At 42.2% G+C, this 14681-nt stretch overlaps 1 pseudogene; it reads left to right on the top strand.

Annotated features, from left to right (window-relative positions):
- The first annotated feature begins 13159 nt into the window (after positions 1 to 13159).
- LOC143618939 (UDP-glycosyltransferase 73E1 pseudogene) lies at positions 13160 to 14681 on the top strand (annotated as a pseudogene).

The raw sequence follows: 14681 nt of genomic DNA, 5'->3' as shown, positions 1-14681 counted from the left end.
AAGCACCCCTCTTTGGTCCAAGATTTCCTGGAGTTTCTTGGCATCTTCCATTGCCAAGGCATCATGAGCGCGTTGGAGAGCCTCTAATTTGGCCTTGAGCTCCTCATTCTCCACACGCAAAGGCTCAGCAACGGCTTCAGCCTTGGCAGCCCTCTCGGTTGCGTTTCGCGCAGTCTCCCTGGCCAGCCGAAGCTGTTCATTCACAGCTTGGGCAGCCTTGGAGCGGGCCTCGAGTCGCGCCTGAACTTCAACCTAGAGGGCCTTGAAGGCCTTCTCCTTGTCGGCGGCAGCTGCCGCCAGCTGTTGGTTCTCTTCCCGGAGAGCACGCGCCTCAGATACGTCCTTGGCGCGAGCTGCTTTCAACTTGTCGTTTTCACGACAAAGCAGCTCGACGCGCGGCTGCATCCGGGCTTGGAGAACCCGAAGCTCATTGGTTAGCCTACCCTCCTGGTAGCTAGCCATGGCTTCCCCCAACGCACCATGAGGAGCAGCGTGGCGAGCCCAGTCCACGCACTCCACAGGGGTACGAAGGGTTGTTCCTCGGCGTATGTTCCATCGCGGAACATACACTTCATTGGAATCCGACACTGCAAAAGAAACAAAGGCAGTAAGGAAAAGATGATAAAAAACATAAGGGAAAAAGAAAGGAACCCTACGCACCTGTATGGTCAATGACAGGCCGATAGCCGCCAAACCCATCACCTGAACCTAAAGGAAATCCATCCAACAGGTCAGGCAGACGGGAAGGGGGCAAAGATCGGCGGGAAGCCCTGCGCGTACCTGATGGTCCGGCCGTAGGTGCCGGTGGCGCGGGCATGGTGGCAGCCGCCGTGGTCGCCGTTGTGGTCGCTGCCGCGGTCGCCGCCTCCTCAGCAGCAGCAGTAACCGCCGGCTCCGTGAAGGATGCTGTAAAAATCGCACTCACGGCCGGCGGTGACGTCATCTCGGCCGGAACAGTTGGCTCAAAGGAACCGAGCAACTGGACCAGCGGATGCAGGCGCAGGCGCCTGGGTCGACGCCTCAGGAAGGCTGAACGAGCCTACCGTCATTGGCGGGGAGGTACTCCCCTACGCTTCACCCCGGAATGCGTCAACATCCACGCCTGCACAAAGAAGAAAGTGTTAAATTTAAGAAGTAATAAATCTGCAAAGACATTATGATTGTACTTACGGGTTTTCTTGACCCTGAACGTACGGACGGGCGGGGAGGAACCCGATGGAGCCGGCCTCTTGGTACCGGTCACCGTCGTCTTCGTTGGTTCTCCGGAGGTAACGGTCGTAGCCTCCGGAACAGTGGTCTTCTCACCACCAGGCTTCCTCGCCACCTCTTCACTATCTGACTCCGAGTCAGATAGAACCACCGGACCAGCCGTGGAGGCCTTCTCCTTCCCTTTCCTGCCGGCAGCAGCTTTCTTCTTCCGCACCAATGGAGGAGCATCTGAGGATTCCTCAGAAGAAGACAGGTCAAGAATTCCAACAGCGGGTACAGCATTGAGAGATTGAGGAAAGAATATCGCCTTACCTGGCCGCCGGTGGCTCAGGATCTCGTGGCCCAGCGGATAGACCTCCACAAAACGATCCGCCGTTTGCTCCAGGATGGGCAACTCGCCCTCGTCCAGAGCACGAGTACCCATCCGCGCGGGACCGTCGGTTTCCCGCGGGAACAGAAGCGACTCCAAATTATTTCCCTCTGAAAGAAAAGAAACAGTTAGAAGACAAACTTGTATCAAAAAGAAAGACAAGACATAACATAGGGAATAGAGTTCAAACCGTATTCGAGAAGGATGGGAACCTGAGACGCATCCTTCCACACCCGGCTCATCCCTAACATGACCATCCCGGACTCCGCAAACCGGTAAACCGGAGATTGGATCCGGGATATCTTCGAAAACCATTCCGCCTCCTGGTAGTTGGGGGCGTGAAGGCTCGGTATCGCTTGGCCATTTTTAAACTTCATGGCAAGGGGGATGGCGCGGGCAGAAATGTAGAAGAATTCCTGCTTCCACGCGCGAAGACTGCGCTCGGTGTCGCAAATCTTCAGACCCTTAATACGGGTCGTCAAGGTGTACCACCCCTGGATGCACCTCCAGGTATAGAAGGTCATCAGGCGGTCCACATGGGGCTCGATGCCCAAAATCCGGCACACCCACTCAAAATGGCGAATCTTGGCGATCGCCATGGGGTGCAGCTCGGTCAAATGAACACCGTGCCTCTCAAGGACACGGTAAACAAATTTTGTCAACGGGAATCTAAGATTCCCATAGACAAAAAATGCAGCATAAACCCCGATCTTGCCTCTGGGGGCATCATACACGGTCTGGTGGGATTCAGGAAACTCAGGCTCGAGATGATCGAGCATGAACTTCCTGACAACATACCGGTACTGATCGCCGGGCAGAGCACACTGGCACTCGCCAGCAGTACCCCTGTCGTCAGATATAGCTTCAGCATCACGAGAAGACATCTTGCAGAGAAAGAAGAGAACGATTTCGAGAAAATGCTCGATTGAATAAAGGAGTATTCGCCGGAAATCGCCTTAAAAATGAAGAGAAGAGTGAAAAGTGTGAATTGCAAATAACCCTCTACCCCTTTATATAGTAATCGCAATTAATGCGGTGAATTTAATGCGGAGGAGAGAGAAATCGAATGTGCAATGAAACTATGACACGTGGCAAAAAGCAAGCTGGCAACAGCTGTTGAAAGGACGTGTGCCAGTAATTTCGCGGCCACGCGCCCGAAAAATCGCGCCCACGCGCCTGAAAAAGCGACTGGAATGACCATGTTCTGTCACGTCACCATAACTTCCTGCACGTCCTGACACAGTCAGAAGAAACCGTCGCACGACGTTTCAGAGGTTTGGACTGTTCTGATCTTTTCACCAACTCTTCGAATTTCAAAATTCAAAATTCGAAAATATTAAAAAGTAAGCGGGAAAATACCCCTTTACCCCTTGGCAAACAAGTAACCGTAAGACGGATGCGGGTACAGTGTAAAGGCAAAACCCTTCACATACCTAGCACCCGCAGGGAATTGAAGCCAAATAAACCTTGGCAAACAAGTAACCGTAAGACGGATGCGGGTACAGTGTAAAGGCAAAACCCTTCACATACCTAGCACCCGCAGGGAATTGAAGCCAAATAAACCTTGGCAAACAAGTAACCGTAAGACGGATGCGGGTACAGTGTAAAGGCAAAACCCTTCACATACCTAGCACCCGCAGGGAATTGAAGCCAAATAAACCTTGGCAAACAAGTAACCGTAAGACGGATGCGGGTACAGTGTAAAGGCAAAACCCTTCACATACCGAGCACCCGCAGAGAATTGAAGCCAAGTACCTCGGCAACCAAGTAACTATAAGACGGCTGCGGGTACAGTGTTCAGGCAAAACCCTTCACATACCTAGCACCCGCAGGGAATTGACGCCAGGAATACCTTGGAAGTAAAGTAACCGTAAGACGAGCGCAGGTACAGTGTTAAGGCAAAACCCTTCACATACCTAGCGCTCCGCTGGGAATTGAAACCAAGAAGGATCTTCTGGGCAATGCTTGCGGAAACGGAAATAACATCCCCGCATAGCGGGAACGTCGAGAACTACGTTGTTTGAAGCTCCAGGATGGAATTGGTGGTCTTAACATAATTGATCACTATGTTCAAAACTACCAAAACCTCATGGAAAATCCATACAACTGGGACTCAATGCTCCTGACTTGCGAGGAGGTTACAGACCTACCCGCATCATACCCAAAGACCAAGCAGGAAACTCGGGCATTTCTGCAAGTGACAAGGACTTCCGCGGAAAGAATCCCCATGGAAAACCTTACAAAACCCTTTGCTCAAGTCCAAAAGTTCACCTCACTTTATTAAACACTCATGAGAAGAACATTGGACTGGGGGGACTTGAAGAGGTAGGTCTCAGCAGAGCCCAGTTGGACCCGCAAGACTCACCTTAAACAGGGAAGTCTGCGCAGAGACCAACTGGATCCGCAGAACCAACCATGCTCAGAGACGTGACGTCCTTACGCGCAGTACGCAAGCTGGTCCCGCAGGAAATGCCTCCCAATGGTGAAGGACTCCGCCTGTCCCCGCAGCCTCGGATACAAGCCATTAGGGAAGGCCACCCGCGCAGCATGGCTACACGCACAAGGCACTTAGCTCTCGATCATTCAGTGTCACCTGAAGGAATGAGCCAAGCCGGGAGCAATCCCGCACAGAGGCGGGAGGGGGAATACTCCCGCCCAAATAAGCCAGTCCGTATACTGAAGGATCTTTTACTGTACCTGACGAGGTATGGGCGAAAGATCTGATCAGAGATACGACAGCTCACTGATACAGTATGGCGAGCAGCATGCTCCTGTACTGTATCACTATTAGCCGCTGCCTACTCACCAACTACTGTCATACCACGTGCGTAGCCGGCAGTTGGTGGAAAGGGAATAGTATACAGCAGGCCTGGTCACTATCAGCCGCTGCCTACCCATCAACTACCAGCAGGGCACGTGCGTAGGCTACTGTTGATGAACAGGAACACTGTTGCAGCCGGCCATACCTCCTTGGAAACCTACCTTCGGCTATAAATACCCCAAATGGTATGATCATCTAAACATGACATTATCACATTATCATCATAATATACCTGATATCTGCTCTAGCAATCTCTTAATATATTTTTATATTTAAAGAGCAATCTAGTCTGATTTTCACGCCGGAGGGTGGTCACAAGGAGGAACCCCCCCTTCTCAGTGACGAGCTCACGGTGTCTGTTTTGCAGGTTATCAGAAGAACCATCTTCCAAGGGTCTAACCCCTCGTGGGAAATAGCTATCCAACCCCCAGGTTACCAGTAATCTGTCCGGGGTCCGGTTAGTGTTTCTTCACATGATGTGACTCAAGTGATAATGACGAAAGCATCGGCCCACCTTCATTGCCAACCAAAATCACCGTATGTCCTAACCAACCAATATGTCCTAATGAGTAGTCTACATTTTCTTTTTTTTGGAACGACCAACAAAATTTTATTGAACTAGCAAGACGCTAGAAACAACAATACAAGTCATCAAATCGTTTTCACCTTTTTAAGATCTACATTTTCGACTTACAATTTTTAAAAATCGTTTTCACTTTTTCTATTTACTTTAAATAAATTATATATATCTTATATTATAATTGAGTAATTTGCATATTTTCTGATGTATGTGCTTTCTAACAAGAGCACTATTTGTAGTGTCAAATCACATATTATACAACTGAAATGAATCAATATTAAACTTAAGTTATTGAATTTACAATATGCATCTCAAGTTTAATTACACTTACCATTTAAACCCTATTCTTTTTCGTTTGTTTTTTTCTTGATTATTTTTTTTAACCAACCGCATTATGTCATATAACTTTTAATATGTGTTACTCTATAAGATTTTGAATGTCCCGGTATGATGTGCTCACTTTTATGCGTGTCTTGATATAAATTTAGTGTAAAATTTGAGTTGTGCATGATAATGTATAAGACTACAAGTTCTCGAAGCACAAATGTACAAAGCCGTCAAGGTTTCTTCTAGGTTTTCGGACGCGGATTGACCATGTTGAGAATGGACTTCTCCATAATGTAATAGAAGAATCGCAGTCCAGTTCCACGGGCTTTCTGTTTTCATAGTTGTTTTTCGTTTTGCTAGTACAACATGACATTTTTAAAGCTTTGTCTCCGGGTTCTTTCCGTTCTGTTTTTAAAATGTTTGTTTCCCTTACTGCGTTGTCACACCCCAACTTAGGGTCTAGGAGTGTGATCAATAGTTAGTACTTGTTTTGTAAATATATCAGAGTTTAAGGTTGTAAAGCGGAAGTTATGATTAAAATATTAATATATTCCAAAAGACGGGAATTATACACCCGTTAGTTTGTTACAAAAGAGTTGAAGTTATAAACCATCATTTACAATAATTTAATAATAAAACTTCATGAGCCATCAGATCGTCTAACGGCTAGACTCCAACTCCAAACATCTATTCTTGGTTACCTGTAAACCAGTTTATAAAATATGTCAGCAACGCATGTTGGTGAATATATTGACACAAAATATTTTAATACTTAATTATTTCCTCGAGACATCGTAGGCCTCGGCCCAACGTGGCTTAGGAAACATTAATCAATTTCTAAAAGTCTGAATAACTATTACAAACTCCATAATATTTTATGGTTTTTTAACATTAATCTTATTTTTTTGTTATTACTTATTTACACATTCAGTGATACTCCTTTTATCTACGGTTTGATGTTTAAAACTGAACCGTCACAACTCACAACATGTGGTATAATTGACTATGAACATTTCAACGTGTAAGCGTGTAAATTTCACAAACCCCACTGCAGTATGCATGTTTACCTCCTAGTTAAGAAAAATGAAATGCCTTGAACCAAGGGTGTTTCAGAGGTTGAGTTTATACATGCATTATAGTTCTTAAACATTCAAAACTTCATTAAACAATCAACAGAACCCTTAGATATCTTCGTACACATGGGTAGTGACACATAACTAAAAAACTAAATTGTCTGAATAAGCATAAATAGAAACTTCAAACTTCATGGATGTCATTCTTCGGCCAAATAACCGTCTCAATGCATGTCGATCCTTATTTTACAATCAAACTTATCAACCTGATGTGCATACCAGAAGTAAGCATTGCTTAGTGAGTTCTAAGTTCATAACATTTGATCATACAATTTATTAATAATAATAACAGACACGTACTCGAAGGCAAAAAAACATAATACTTGTCATAGTATACCCTTCATTTCTTCGGAAGATAGGAACTTCCTTTACGTTTACATCATTTGTAAGTCTAAGTTTAGTTTTATAAATCTACCCATACTTCCTTTTACAGGTCGTGACACACCTTACTTCTAAGTCACTAAACTTCAAAATGATCGTACAAAGGCATTGCTAACTTCTATAGATATATCTAGCCACGGTTAAACTTCCACCCTTCTTGCTAAGTCCGTATGAGGGACTATTAGTATATTAGACCGTGCGCTTACTTATAAAAGTATACACGTTAAAACTTGATATTTCTACACTTCATGGCTAATACGTGTTACTTTTACATAGTATGAACACCACCCCAAAACACGTAAAAAGTGGACCTAGAACTCACCTGATCCGAGTTCTTCTACTTTTAACAAAAGCTTCTCAACTTGAACCCTTGAACGTCTATACGAGGTTCACATAAAATCTATCACTTAAACTATTCAAGAACTTCCTAGCAATCACTTCTTTTTAGTTGTAACTAAACAAAATTGTCACCTAACATACGTTGCTGCTAAACTATGTAGCCATCTAGGATAAGTTATCGCTAAAACTAAGTTGTCACCAAGATAAGTTATCGCATAAATAGTTGTTGCTTAACTAAGTTATGCGATAACTATGTGACGCGATAACTACGTATGCGATAACCATGCTATGTGGCGGATACATTATGCAATTACTATACTAGGGAGATAACTACGTTATGCAATAAGCAATAACAACATTATACGTGTTTACATATTTATGTGATAACTTCAGTAACACGATAAAACACCTCAGTTCTTTGTGAAAATCCTAAAGCCAATGGATCTTTTGTTTGCTTCATGATCTTGAAAACGAATCGAATTTGTAAGTTTTTTTGGATCATTGGGACTCGAGTTACAAGTTTTGTGTAGAAAACTAGAACTTTGGGGTGGGGTGAATAGGGCTTCTTAATTAATTTAATTTTAATGAGCTAATGACGTTGTAAAATTCCTTTTCAAACTTATAATGATAAATGCATTAAGTAAAGAGTTTAAGGGATAGAAATGAGACAACTAATTTATAGAGATGTAAGTAGATGTTAACTAATCCACCCTACGTCCTCTCCCTAATCCACCAATAAGAAGTTTTCTTCACTATCGTCTCTCTAAACGGTAGGGTTCACCGATACAATCGTCTCGCACTTAAACGGAAGTGATCATCAGTATAATCATCTCACTCTTCAAAGGAAGTTATCACCTTAATTGTTCAACCCACTATGTCAAGTAGTGGTCTTTACATTTCTACACTAGTCAAAGGAAATGAACATATTCTTCACTAGTTACACTAAGTAATTGGCTTTTCACTTCTTCAATATCTCATTATATCAAGACGTAAGTCTTCACTCAATTAATAATAAACTCTATATATAGATAGAGTTTTCCAATTGAATAGAATAACAATACTATATTAAGATAGTGTGTTCCCATCTCAAATCTTCAACAAAATGATGATAACTTACTTGCCAAATAATTAGAACAACCACTAGTGTGATGACCTCTGAAAACATAGGTAAGAATACCAAGGTGGGTAGTTGTAGAGTTAGGGTACTAAAGCTACCTCAAATTAATATAACACCCAATAAATGGATAAACCAAGCGCCATGCGGGCTTCATGGCGCCACAAGCATAGTCTAATTTAAGCGGATAGACTAAGCGCCAGTAGGAGGTGCATGGCGCTATGCATAAAGGCTAATATAATAAACATTCCCTGACACCTCAGGATGGTAGCGCTAAGATTTCCACAAGCATGGAACAAAAATGAAGATATCCATCGGGAATATCGCCCAACCAATAGAGATGGGACAACACATAAAAGACGGTACAAATAGTATACCACGTCAATATCAAAAGGCCATGATGTCCACTAACCTCCATGACCACACGAATGGAGAGTATAATTGGTGGAAAGCCTGACAAGGCAGTTAGCTATACCCTCTCTCCTCCAACTATAAATGCAGAAATACCTCCAAACGGTAAAGGATCCATGATTCAGCATTCTAACTCTCTCTCTCAATATATTTCCAATGTACTACAAGTACTGATTCTCACGCCGGAGGATGGTTACGAGAGAATCCCACCATTCCTCGTAACGAGCTCACGGTGTTCTGTTTTGCAGGAATACTCATCTGCGCCAAGAAAGATTATAACCCATCTTGGGGAATACTTAACTATTACCCTTGGACTAACTCGTTAGACCTAAGGGGTGGATTTGTGTTTCTTCAGTAGCTTTGAAGCTATTCTTTTGCTCTTTAGATTTTGATCTCTTCTCTTTGAATTGAACTTTGAATTATTTTTTGAATATGGAAGAGATCATCTATGTATGTATATGTGAATATTGTAGAGAAAAGGGGTGGAAACTAAGATTGCGTAAGTTATTCTATTTATAGCTAAACATGTGAGAAAGATAAGTTAGGTGTTGGTGACCCGATGGTCGCCCTCCACGTTGGCTTCTAGCAATCGTGGACACTATGTCCATTTCACTTTGAACTTTGTGAGGGTGAAAATTGTGTGAGGCCCCTTTATTCATTTTTTTTCCCTTATAAACAAGATTCCTCATATGTTGTAATGAGTTCCTTTCATTTTGGTTTGACTCTTGCAATTAAACCAAAGTATTTAACATAATGATTTAATAACATTTAGGTTTATCCAACCAAAACCTTTACAAGTATTTAATATAACCATTTAGGCAATGCTAAATTTTCAAGACAAATTTAATGAAAGACATTCAGTAAGTGGAAACATTATTTCAATATCATTTGAATTACAAATAATATATGGGTTAGGCTAAATGTATCATTCTTCCTTGTTACCCATACACTCTCCTGAACTTTTATTTTTCCTTAACATTTGTAATTGACATGCTAGTCTCTCTTATTGTATTTTATATATTTCTTTAGAATCTTATTAAAAGTTTGTGTATTTTTTCACATGTATTAAAAAGTTTTGTATGTTTTCTCTAGATAGTTATTGTTTTCTTTTTATAAATTGTATTCAAAACAATTTGAATTTTTTTGTTAGGTTTGATATATGAGATTAATGTTACCTGAGAAATAAAGTTAATTTTTTTTATCAAGTTGTATGTTATTTAACTTTTATATTTATAAAAAATAATACGATTTTTTATAAAAGAATGTAAACTATCTCTTATTTAAAAAAAAACGCTCTCTAAAAAGATTAAAACAAGTATAAAAAAAGAAACACTTTTTATTAAACAAGAAAAACAACGTTTTTTAGATAAGAAAAAAACATTTTCCTAAGTAAGAAAAAAATGTTTTTATTAAAGGCTTTTAAATATACATAAAAAGATAAATAGAAAAAAATTGTTAAGTAAAATAGAAAAAAAAAACTTTTATAAATATTATAATGATAACAAAAGATAACAAAACGACAAAAAAAACAACAAAAGGTCTAAATTGTATTAATATAAAACTTGAGGGAGGGGGTATGTTTAGTAAAAATGGTATCTTTAGTAAAAATTTTATTCAAACAATTTTGCTTAAAATATTTTTATAAACTTTTTCAAAGTTAATAAAACTAAATTTTAAATTTTATTAAGATTTTTCCAATGAGTTGGAGTTGTAGTTCTGTCATCTTCAATTTTTGGTTTAGAATTTATTAAACACTTTGATGATTTAATCATACTTGTTTAGTGCCATGATGATTAATCAAGAGTTAAGGATATGCATGTAATTAATATATAATATCATTGATGAACTAGTAATACCTTATGTCAAATTAAGTTAATTTGATCATTATCAAAACAATTAAGGTTGATTAAAAAATCATTGTTTTCCCAACACTTTGAGAGTCCCATAATATAGATCCAACCGAAACCTGATCTTTGTGCTAGAACTCTAACCTAATCGAATTGGATCTTTAATATGAGTTGTTTGAGCTGTACGGAGTTAATTTTAAGTGGATCCTACCGGTGAATCAACTTGAAATCGCTAGTCAAATGTTCTCCTACCAAATCCAATCTTGAAAGTTGGATTCTTGTGTAGGACATGGGTCACGATTTTATAAAAAAATATTAATAAAACAAATAAAAACTTATTTATACAATTTGAGAAATTGTAGTACATATACCGTATAGAAATCTAAATGTGAATAACGACAAATATAACATATATATGCATAACTTGATTCGTACCAAGGATTTTCACTTGTGCTCCTATAGTGAATTCTTAAACTAGTTGATACCAGCAGACCGGAGCCAAGTTGATCATCATGTTGAAACCGCACCAGAACTGCCTGATATCGTCTAGCTCGTGTTTACCGAGACCCGAGCATCATCTTCGAGCATGTCTTCTTGTACACCCCTTCGCTTGGTGAACCTGTCTTGATCACCCGAAAACATCTACATCTTTCTAGCTGCAAAACTGAACAAAATGTGGTTCCCGGTTGTGGTTGAGGATTTCTGTTAAACAGAGGTATCATAAAATAGATTTCGGGCTACTTCCGCGAGCCCGTCTGTTTCCCAAGGGTACAACAGCCGAAGCAGTATGTACTAACGAGATTACACTAGCACCCGAACTATATTTGTAACGAGAGTTCGGAATCATCGAAGTTGGAAACGAGAGAACGTATCATTGGCATGAACTTGTCTGGTTTCATGTGTGTGGTGAGCGAACTGTTTAGACTATGTGCAAACGTGTATGCGGTCGTGACTGATCTGGTTGGGTTTTGGTTGCGTTGGTGTGTCGAAACTACTCACCCGACCTTTCTATATGTAGTTGGTTAGGTGATGAGTCACCATGACACGTGTCATCTGGTGGAACACACTTCACTAGGAAATGACACCTAGCAGATGATTCATCGCATGTACACGACACATGGCAACATACTAGCTTAGATCATGACACTTGGCAACCCATATGACACGTCTCATGACCCGGTCCGACCATCCCAAAATACTGAGACGGCTCTCAAGCGTTTAGATAGATAGATAGATATTGAAAATAAACAATAACCAACATGGACTTGAACCCGGGCAAAACAAAGAGAGAGAGTTTGCAAACCCTAGTTACCACATATGAGTATAGGTCAGTCTAGACCAAACTATATTAAATTCTCGTATTCTTTATTTGTTTCCGTATTCGAGTTTGTGTTCAGTTCGTTACTTCATGTGAGCGTCTTAATCGCTAAGTTCTAGCAATCTCTATATGTTATTAGAAACAAATTCTCATACTGAAGAAACACTAACCGGACCCCCGGACAGATTACTGGTAACCTGGGGGTTAGATAGATGTTTCCCACGAGGGGTTAGACCCTGAGAAGATGGTTCTTCTGATAACCTGCAAAACAGACACCGTGAGCTTGTCACTGAGAAGGGGGGGGGGGTTCCTCCTTGTGACCACCCTCCGGCGTGAGAATCAGACTAGATTGCTCTTTAAATATAAAAGTATATTAAGAGATTGCTAGAGCAGATATCAGGTATAATATGATGATATAAGATAAGATATGATGGTCATACCATTTGTGGTATTTATAGCCGAAGGTAGGTTTCCAAGGAGGTGTGGCCGGCTGCAACAGTATTCCTGTTCCACCAACAGTAGCCTACGCACATGCCCTGCTGGTAGTTGGTGGGTAGGCAGCGGCTGATAGCGACCAGGCCTGCTGTATACTATTCCTTTTCCACCAACTGCCGGCTACGCACGTGGTATGACAAGAGTTGGTGAGTAGGCAGCGGCTAATAGTGACATACAGTGTAGGAGCATGCTGCTCGCCATACTGTTGTCCATAAGCTGTCGTATCTTTAGTCAGATCTTTTTCCCATACCTCGTCAGGTACAGTACAGAAGATCCTCCCGTATCGTACGGACTGGCTTATTTGGGCGGGAGTATTCCCCCTCCCGCCCTTGTGCGGGATTGTTCCCGGCTTCGCTCATTCCTTCAGGTGACACTGAATGATCGAGAGCTAAGTGCCTTGTGCGTGTAGCCTTGCTGCGCGGGTGGCCTTCCCTGATGGCTTGTATCCGAGGCTGCGGGGACAGGCGGAGTCCTTCACCATTGGGAGGCATTTCCTGCGGGAACAGCTTGCGTACTGCGCGTAAGGACGTCACGTCTCTGAGCGTGGTTGGTCCTGCGGATCCAGTTGGTTTCTGCGCAGACGTCCCTGTTCAAGGTGAGTCTTGCGGGTCCAACTGGGCTCTGCTGGGACCTACCTCTTCACATACGAATTCTCAACATTGGATGTGGTACCACCACACATGTGCTTGTCGACAATTACCTGCCATATTAGCCACATCGTTTTAATATATATATTCCTATAGGACAAACTTATCTTTAACGACACTAGTACAATATAACCACATACTCATATCCTCACTCTTCACATATATATAAAGCATGTGCCTTAGATTTCACAACTCATAAAAATAATAATGGGTGCACCATCAACTGACCTTCATTTTGTTTTATTTCCTTTAATGGCTCAAGGTCATTTGGTACCCATGGTTGACATAGCTAAAATACAAGCACAACGTGGTGCTACAATCACCATAGTCACCACACCTCTTGATGCTAACCGAATTCGACCAATCATAACCCGCGCCAACGAGGTGAACCTCAAGATTCGGTTACTCGAACTCCAACTCGCGTTAGCCGAAGTTGGTTTACCCGAAGGGTGCGAAAGCTTTGACAAGCTTCCGACATTCGACTATTGGAAAAAACTCTCGGCTGCCTTAGATTTGTTAGAACAACCCGCAGAAGATTTGCTCCGCGAGCTTTGCCCGCCTCCGGATTGTATCATATCCGACTTCTTGTTCCCGTGGACTACTTATGTGGCGCGTAGGCTTAACATCCCGCGGCTCGTGTTTAACGGTCCGGGATGTTTTTATTTGTTGTGCATGCATGTTGCCGTCACTTCCAAATTTTTGGGATCGGTTGAATCGGATAACGAGCGGGTTGTGATACCCGGTTTGCCCGACCGGGTTGAAGTAACTAAAGTTCAAATAACGGGTTCGTCGAAAGGGGTCTCCGAAGAGGATATGGGGACTTGGGTCCGGGCTGCCGCAGCAGAGAGTGCCGCATTCGGGATTATAGTTCACACTTTCGAGGAACTCGAACCCGAATATGTTAAGGAATACAAAAAAGTAAAAGATAAGAAAATATGGTGTGTCGGCCCGGTTTCGTTATGCAACAAAACCGGGTCGGACCTAGCCGAGAGAGGGAAAAAGGCTGCGATCAAGGAACACGATTGCTTGAAGTGGCTATATGAAAGGGACCCGGGGTCGGTATTATTCGTTTGTTTAGGAAGTCTTTCGCGTGTTTCTACGGCACAAGCGATTGAGCTCGGGCTAGGACTTGAGTCGTTAAACCGACCATTTATATGGTGTGTAAGAAACAAATCCGAGGAACTTGAGAAATGGTTTTCGGAACAAGGGTTTGAAGATAGAGTAAGGGACCGCGGGTTGGTGGTCCATGGGTGGGCCCCACAAGTCTTGATATTGTCACATTGTGCCATTGGGGGTTTTGTAAGTCATTGTGGATGGAACTCGACACTGGAAGCGATCAGTGCGGGGGTTCCAATGGTCACATGGCCATTTTTCGCGGACCAGTTTTTAAACGAAACTTTCATAGTAGAGATTTTGAAGATTGGAGTTCGGATTGGTGTTGAGGTTCCGGTTATGTTTGGGGAGGAAGAGAAGGTTGGAGTGTTGGTGAAGAAGGAGGATATCAAGTTGGCAGTTGAATGTTTGACGGGAGATGATGAAGATGGAAAACAAAGAAGAGCAATGGCTAGTGAGCTTGCAATAATGGCTAAGAAAGCAATGTTGGAAGGTGGATCTTCTTATGAAAATGTGACTTCATTGATTCGAGATGTGACAGATGCAATACAACAACAAAAACCATTGAAAGATTGA

The sequence above is a fragment of the Bidens hawaiensis genome, unplaced genomic scaffold (genome assembly GCF_021521415.1).
Source record: "Bidens hawaiensis isolate Kalapana, Puna unplaced genomic scaffold, B.hawaiensis_p1.1 tig00002343_1, whole genome shotgun sequence".
Taxonomy (NCBI): Eukaryota; Viridiplantae; Streptophyta; class Magnoliopsida; order Asterales; family Asteraceae; genus Bidens; species Bidens hawaiensis.
This window is presented reverse-complemented; position numbering and strand designations above follow the sequence as displayed.